This window comes from Piliocolobus tephrosceles, unplaced genomic scaffold (assembly GCF_002776525.5).
Source record: "Piliocolobus tephrosceles isolate RC106 unplaced genomic scaffold, ASM277652v3 unscaffolded_28360, whole genome shotgun sequence".
NCBI classification, from domain to species: Eukaryota; Metazoa; Chordata; class Mammalia; order Primates; family Cercopithecidae; genus Piliocolobus; species Piliocolobus tephrosceles.
In genome coordinates, this window is record NW_022311377.1 from 3,798 (window position 1) to 11,356 (window position 7,559).

General features: G+C 46.9%; 1 long non-coding RNA gene across 1 annotated transcript; it reads left to right on the plus strand.

Annotated features, from left to right (window-relative positions):
- Positions 1-1,820: 1,820 nt before the first annotated feature.
- LOC116418640 lies at positions 1,821-6,974 on the plus strand. Its single transcript, XR_004228741.1, has 3 exons — positions 1,821-4,312; positions 6,273-6,424; positions 6,749-6,974. It is a non-coding gene; the product is annotated as an uncharacterized LOC116418640 (long non-coding RNA).
- Positions 6,975-7,559: the final 585 nt, after the last annotated feature.

A 7,559-nucleotide genomic window follows, 5' to 3' on the forward strand; every position in this document is an offset into this window, starting at 1 on the left:
AACGTTTTCCTTTTTTTTTTTTTTTTTTAGCATAGTAACTAAAAATGACAACACTTCACATATTTGGCCAGCTGTTGGCTCTGCGCTATGCTTGATGTTATAGCAAATTTAAAAGAAACAACTTACCGTCTAGAAAGACTGATGTGGCTGTGACTGGAGGCACATGGTGGACGCCATGAGGAGGGCCAAGGACAAGGGCGGGAGCTGCTGCTGCTGGGGGGAGAGGGAAGAGCTCCTGGAGAGAGTGGTGTGAGAAAGCAGCTGCCTCTGGGCAGGGCTCCAGCAAGGGAGCCAGGGCAGTGACTAGGGGGTCCCAGGCAAGGTCCAGGCATGGGAGTCCTGACAACAGACTCAGAGCATTTGTGAAATCCTGCAAAGACCAGGTAAAGACACCTGGGTTTATAGTACTGGTTACTATTACTAAAGGCCTCACCCAGAGTGGTAGATTCTTCTCCTTTATTTTTCCAATTTTATAGAAATATACTTATTTTTGAGACTGGGACTCACCCTGTCGCCCAGGCTGGAGTGCAGTGGCATGATCTTGGCTCACTGCAGCCTCAAACTACTGGGCTCAAGCGATCCTGTCACCTCAGTCCCCCAAATAACTGGGACAAGGTGCCCCCATGCCTGGCTCATTTGTGTGTGTGTGTGTGTGTGTGTGTGTGTGTAGGTGGAAACTTGCTTTGTTGTCTAGGCTGGTCTCAAACTCCTGGGTTCAAGCAATCCTCTTGTCTTGTGTGTTAGTCTAATCTCACACTGCTGTGAAGAAATACCCAAGACTGGGTAATTTATAAAGAATGAGCTAAAAAGTAAAGAGGTTTCATTGACTCACAGTTCTGCATGGCTGGGGAGGCCTCAGGAAACTTACAATCGTGGTGGAAGGCACCTCTTCACAGGGTGGCAGGGAAGAGAATGACAAGTGAAGGGGGCAGCCCCTTATAAAACCATCAGATCTCGTGAGAACGTACTCACTGTCACGAGAATAACATGGGGGAACCCTCCTCATGATCAATTACCTCCTACCAGGTCCCTCCCACAACGTGTGGGGATTATGGGAACTACAATTCAAGATGAGATTTGGGTGGGGACGCAGCCAAACCATATCACCTTGGCCTTCCAAAGTGCTGGGATTAAAGGTGTGAGCCACTGTATCCAGCCATAGAAACTTATGATAAGTCATGTTTCTGGTTTGAGAAATAGCTACCATGAACGCTATTATTATTAAAGCAATGTATTATTAGAAAGCAGACATCTCACTGTATCTGTTGATTTTAAATGCATTGATCATCTGTTACAAAGCACGGTAAGCTTGGAAACAAGTAATTTCACAGCGGTAGGTGATGCAGGTCATAGTGGGCCACTTATGCATGACTGTTGGATGGCAGGCTCCCTAGATTGGGCTGAGGAGACCTGAGGTCTCATCTCTGCCAGCGACTTGCTGTGTGCACTTGGTCAGGTGACTCATGGCACCTGGACGGAGTGGGTGGCAAGTGGTGTGGTGATCACAGGGAGGTGGTATGTGATTGAGGGAGAGGGCCGGCTGGTATGACTGGAAGACAAGACAGTTTCTTTCATACCGAGAAGTATGGACACTTACCAGGAGACTTACCTAAAGTAAGAGAAGACCTTCCACCCCACTCAGGAGTGGGGAGTCTTTCATCTTTTTGGGGGGCATTTCTATCCTCCCAGCCCCTCCAGCTGTTCTGGAAGCCCCAGCTTTGTGCTTCCAGCTACCATCGAGAATCCATCCCACATTAGGATAAGCAAAGACTGATCCTGGAGCCTCTCCCCGCTGTCGCCAGCTAGCCCACTCCAGCGTTTCCCCTCCCTGCAGGCCCGTTCTGTGTACAACAGGAGATTATATGCACAGAAACAAGAGGCACACGGCCGATGTTGGAAGGGGTGCTGTGTTACTGAGGTGCAGTACACAAAAGCAGGGGGCACTCAGCAGATGTTGGAAAGGGTGCTGTGTTACTTAGGTGCAGCACAGTACCGTGGGAAGGGCAGACACCAGGGTGAATCCTGGCTGTGTGATTTGGGCAGCTTATGTCATCACCCTGAGCCTCAGGTTTTTCATCTGTAAATGAGGATGGGAATACCTCCCTCACAGAGTATATGTGACATGATTAGAAAATGCCTAGCCAAAAAATAATAAAAAATTTAAAAAATAGAAAATACCTAGCCAGTAATAAGCACTCAAAAAATATATACATACACACATTCTCACCTGCCTTTAAGTCTTACTTTCCTTGTTTGTAGGATAAGGGACTTGGACAGGATGGTTCTGTTCTCTCCAGCTCTGAAATACTGGCTTCCTGGCATCATCTAATTTCAGGCAGAAAAGCCAGTTTTCTCAGTGTGTCGAAGATCATCATTTCAAAGGCCATTTTGTCTAAGTTTAACTGGGTGTGTTTTTCTGGTTAACTCAAGTGACATCTGTTCCCGAGCTGTTCCTGACATCAGTGAAGCTCAGCCACGATGACACAGGAGCCAGGTATTTACACCTGGCCAGAGTAGACACGAATAATCTGTTCAGGTACATGGTGCATTGTAAGAACATGGTCTTGAATGTTTTATTTAAATCAGGGGTGTCCAATCTTTTGACTTCCCTGTGCCACAATGGAAGAACAACTGTCTTAGGCCACACATAAAATACACCAATACTAAGGACAGTTGATGAGTTAAAATTATAAATAAAGGACCTCAATGTTTTAAGAAAGTGTAGGGATTGCATTGGGCTGCATTCCAGGTCGTCCTGAGCATGCGGACTGCAGGCTGTGGGGTTAGACAAGCTTGATGTAAAGCACTGACTGTACATTATGTGGTTTAAAATACCATCTCACTAGTATTTTTATTGACGGAGCATCTTGAAAAATAAGGAAAAGCTTACACGGACTTACAATCTCATCAAAATACAATTTTATAGTCTGAATCAATGATTTACATTAGAGTTGGGAAACCCTGTGTCAGAGGATTTTTGTGTCAGAATGATGATTTCTAGTAGCCTGAGGTGATGATGCATCTGGGAACTGTGTCCACAGCACTAACACGAACGTTTTGCATTCTAGTTATTCTCCTTCCCCAGCGTTCCGTTCCATTCCCCTTCCCTGGCCTTCCGTTCCTTGTTCCTCCCCTTCCCTAGCATGCCGTTCCTTCTTCCCTAGCGTGCAGTTCCGCACCACTCCCATGGACAGTACCAGTGTTCCTCACATTCTTGAGCATACCGTCCTTTGTGGGTCTCGGAAATATCCGTGCAGAGACACTTTCTTCAAAATGTTGAACCGGTCCCTCTCCACGTTCATGAACGCCTTCACAGGTAAGACCAGCATCCTGAATGGAAACCGCGTTTGGGTTTGCCAGGCACCCACTGGAATTCAGTTAGTTTCTGAGAAGGGATGAGAGGAGTGGGCAATTAATGTTCTAGAATAATTTTTACCCCTCTCTAGTTGAAGGACGTTAGAAATTTCATCCTTTAGGAAAGCCGCATGGTAGCGAGATTATAAAAACTAGTGTTTTAATAAAAGGCAAGTGAACTTTTCCCAGAAAGGTTGAAAACAATTTTCTCTTGGGGATATCGCTACAATGCCATGCCTCCAGAGTTACCACTAACGTTGATGTTTGACTTTTAGTAAGGCTGACGCTAGTGGAGAGGGTGACAATGAACAGTGCACTCTGTGAAGGAGTGACATCGAAGAGCAGGTTAAATCCACGCTCTTACAGAATGAGGTTGTCTTTGTAGACGTGTGAAAGTCTCTGGAGACACTTGAGAGAGTTCAGATGTTCGCTGAAGAAAGTCCTGGTGCCCGTCGAGTGCAGATCCTGAGACCAGATGGGAAAGCCGGCACTCGGGGTGATGAGTTGGGACAGCTGCTGTGGTCAGGGGCCAGAGCATGGAGCCACTGCCCCATCTCAAGAATAACTGCAACTTACTGTCCTAGGACAAAGGGGAAATGAGGCTTGAGATTCAATAATTTTAGTAGAAATCTGTTATATTTTACAATTTCACTTTTCATTTGTACCCAGCTAGTGATTATACTCTGTATCCATTTTCCACACAAAATCCCAAGGACTTTCAGAATCTCCTCTCCGTGTATTTGGACGCCACCTTTTTCCCATGTTTACACGAGCTGGATTTCTGGTATGTCATGAGTGATTAACTAGTTGATGCAGACTTTAGTATTTGAGTCACTGTCAGCTTATAATTATTTGTCCTCAGGCAGGAAGGATGGCGGCTGGAACACGAGAATCCTAGCGACCCCCAGACGCCCTTGTCTTTAAAGGAGTCATCTTTAATGAGATGAAAGGAGGGGTTGTAAGTTTTCTTCCTTTTTTATGTTGTGTTCAGCTTAGCTTACCCATGTACAGTACCATGATATAGACACATCTGGAAGATGGTTGATTTTTATTTAACATTCTCATTATAGGTGACATGTTCTTGGATTAGCTGGGGTCAGTGCTGTGAGCAGAAGCCAGGGGGTAGCAGGGCCAGGCTGCTGTCTCGGACCATGTCTCAGACCATGTCTGATGACCCCCATGTATGATCTGCAGCGAGAGAAAAGCTATTTTCATACCACTATCAACACATTGTCTTTTTCACTCATTCTTGCCCAAGTCCATGGTGTACTTTCTAGAGGCTGCGTGGCGAGGTGTGTGACACGCAGCAAGCTGGATACAGAGTAGATGGGGGAGTCCAGCTTCACCTCTGAGCCAGACACTACAGAGGTTTGCAAAAAAGGCAACACCGCATCACTCTAGTCAGTTTTTCACTTTGTTATGAGAGCCATTTGGGACAAAGGGCAGTTTCAGTGTCTTTCACTCCACGCTCAAACTACAGATTGTCCTTATAGCTCAGGTATCCTGGGGATACCTGACAGGGGAATGGCCATTGCTGTTGCTTTCGACAACTCATTCAGGGGTTTGAGGAACTAGCTTTTCTGAAGCTCAGTGAAAAAACACTGAGGTATCCTGGGGATAATCCATCTCGTTTTCTTTTGGTTTTGGGAGCCCAACCCAAGAATCAAATAACTTTCCTAAGGATTTCCAGGAGAAAACATCTTCCTACCAAAGAAGAACCTTACCATTTGGAAAAACACCTCCTCGTAATTTGCAAAAACCCCAGTTCTCTGGGAAGTGATAATCTTGTCATGAGAACCAAAGATAAAGTTGGAGATAATGAGGGAGTGGTTACATAGGAAATATGTGGTCATTACTCTGACCAATTATTAAATCACTTTCTTCATATGACATAATTTTTAACAGCTTCTTACTAAACCACAGTGCAGGTAAAAGAGTCACAAGAGGTTTCTTCCTTGAGTCACAGTCATCCCCGGCCCACATCAGGGCCTAGCAAGAATGACTTAGGTCACCCTTATTTCCTGGCTACTTGGAGGAGCTGGATTTCCTAGTTTACAAATCTCAGCTTCCTGGGATTCTGCTCTGATAAAATCTAAATTGTATTTTTTTAAAAAACAGTAGGAATAGGCTGCCCGCGATGGCTCATGCCTGTAATCCCAGCACTTTAGGAGGCCAAGGAAGGCAGATCATGAGGTCAGGAGATTAAGACCATCCTGGCTAACAGGATGAAACTCGTCTTCGCTGAAAATACAAAGAAAATTGAGCCAGCCGTGGTGGCATGCGCCTGTAGTCCTAGCTACTTGGGAGGCAAGAGAATCGCTTGAACCTGGGAGGCAAGGTTGCAGTGAGCTGAGATTGTGCCACTGCACTCCAGCCTGGGTAACAGAGCGAGATTCCATCTCAAAAAAATAAAAATTAAAAAATAAGAATAGATGAACTCTAATGAAATAATCTAGGTCTATCCTTTTACCTCCTCCGTTGTCTGGAGTAATAAAGCTCCCTGCCTCGCCCTCTCACAGCACTGAACTGCTTTTCCTGAATTTTCCCACACTGATGATCACTCACTTGTTAATTTCAATGCATACATTCTTTTTGAGAAAGTCAGTTTGCCGACTCCTCCCACTGGTTTGTCAGAAAATGAGCTTACACTGCGCTGATCTCACTCCTGCTGCCAAACCTCCTTCTAGGGGTCTCTCCTTTGATAATGTAGGGATTATGTAGGCATGGGGAGGTGGGATACCAAGGGGGGATTCTGTCAACGGTGCTGTGCCTCCCTCCCCCCGCCGGTTCAAAGTCATCGAGCCGGGGGCCCTCTCTGACTATCTGGACTGTGCAGACCACGGTGTCTTCCGGTAGGGTCAGGGGAGGGCTTGAGATAAATCTGTAGGGTTCAACCACTGGCCCACTGTCCACCTCAGGTGCCCCAAGCGCCATCTCTACCGGGCGCTATGTGGATGCATCGGTGACAAAATGGAAAGCCTCTGGTCCTGGCGGAGCTTGTTCTGATCAGGAGAGACCCGAAAGCAAGAAACACAGTGAACAAATGCATGATGCCCAGAGGTGGATGGCCGTAAGCACTGAGGAGAAAAATAACAAGTGGGGTGGGGAGTGTTAAGAGGGTGGAGGATGGAGATGGGCTGCCATTGACAATCGGAGAGCCTGCAGACCTGCCTGAGAGTGATGATTGGGGAAGAAGGAAAGGGAAGAAGGTGAGGGAGGTTAGCTATGTGGACATCTGGGAAAGAGCTCAGGCAGCAGAGGGGCGGGGGTGGGGGCGCACTGGCACCGTGCTGCATTCCAGGGTCCTCTGCGTGGCTGGGATGGTGTCAGCCCTCCCCTGTACATCCCTCAGGGCCTTTGCGGAAACACCCACACAGGGACCTTCTACATACAGGCAGGACACGCCACCCGTCGCCGTGACCACACTGTCCCTCAGAGGAGCCGCTGGCCATGAGTGTCCCATCCACATGGAGATGTACTTGAAGATTCTTTACACACTGGGTTTCAAAGACTTAGTATGGAAAACAGTGTAAATATTAATAACACAATAACTGTTATCAAAATAGTGGGCTGAATAGAAAATACAGGTTTTTTTTTTAATTTTTTTTTTTTTTTTTTAGATAGGGTCTCACTCTGTTGCCCAGGCTGGAGTGAACCAGTGCAGTCACAGCTCACTGCAGCCTCCAACTCCTGGGCTCAGGCAATCCTCCCACCTTAATCTCCCACGGGACTGGGACTGTAGGTGTGCACCGCCACATCCAACTAATTGTTTTGTATTTTTTGTAGAGACTGGGTCTCGCCATGTTGCCCAGACTGGCCTCAAACTCCTGGGCTCAAGTGATCCACCTACTTTGGGCTCCCGAAGTGCTGGGATTACAGGTGTGAGTCATGGCACCCAGTGTCACCCCCTCCCGGCATGCCTTTCTTTAATGTGGTAACTAGATCATTTAAAATTGCATATATAACACAGGCCACCCATGCAAGCCTCAATCCTGGGAGATGCTCCCGTTGGAGAAACCGCCAAGAAGCGGATCTGCTTGGATTTGCAAACTACCCCTCTGGCCCCAGGGGGAATCTGCTGTGCAGAGCTGCTCTGGATTCGGCTCTTCAATACTGCCCTTGAGTGTACTGTGCACCTCTTGACTTTCGACCAGCACAAAGCTCCTTATTAAACGCTGACAAAAATTCCATTCCAGGTGCCATAA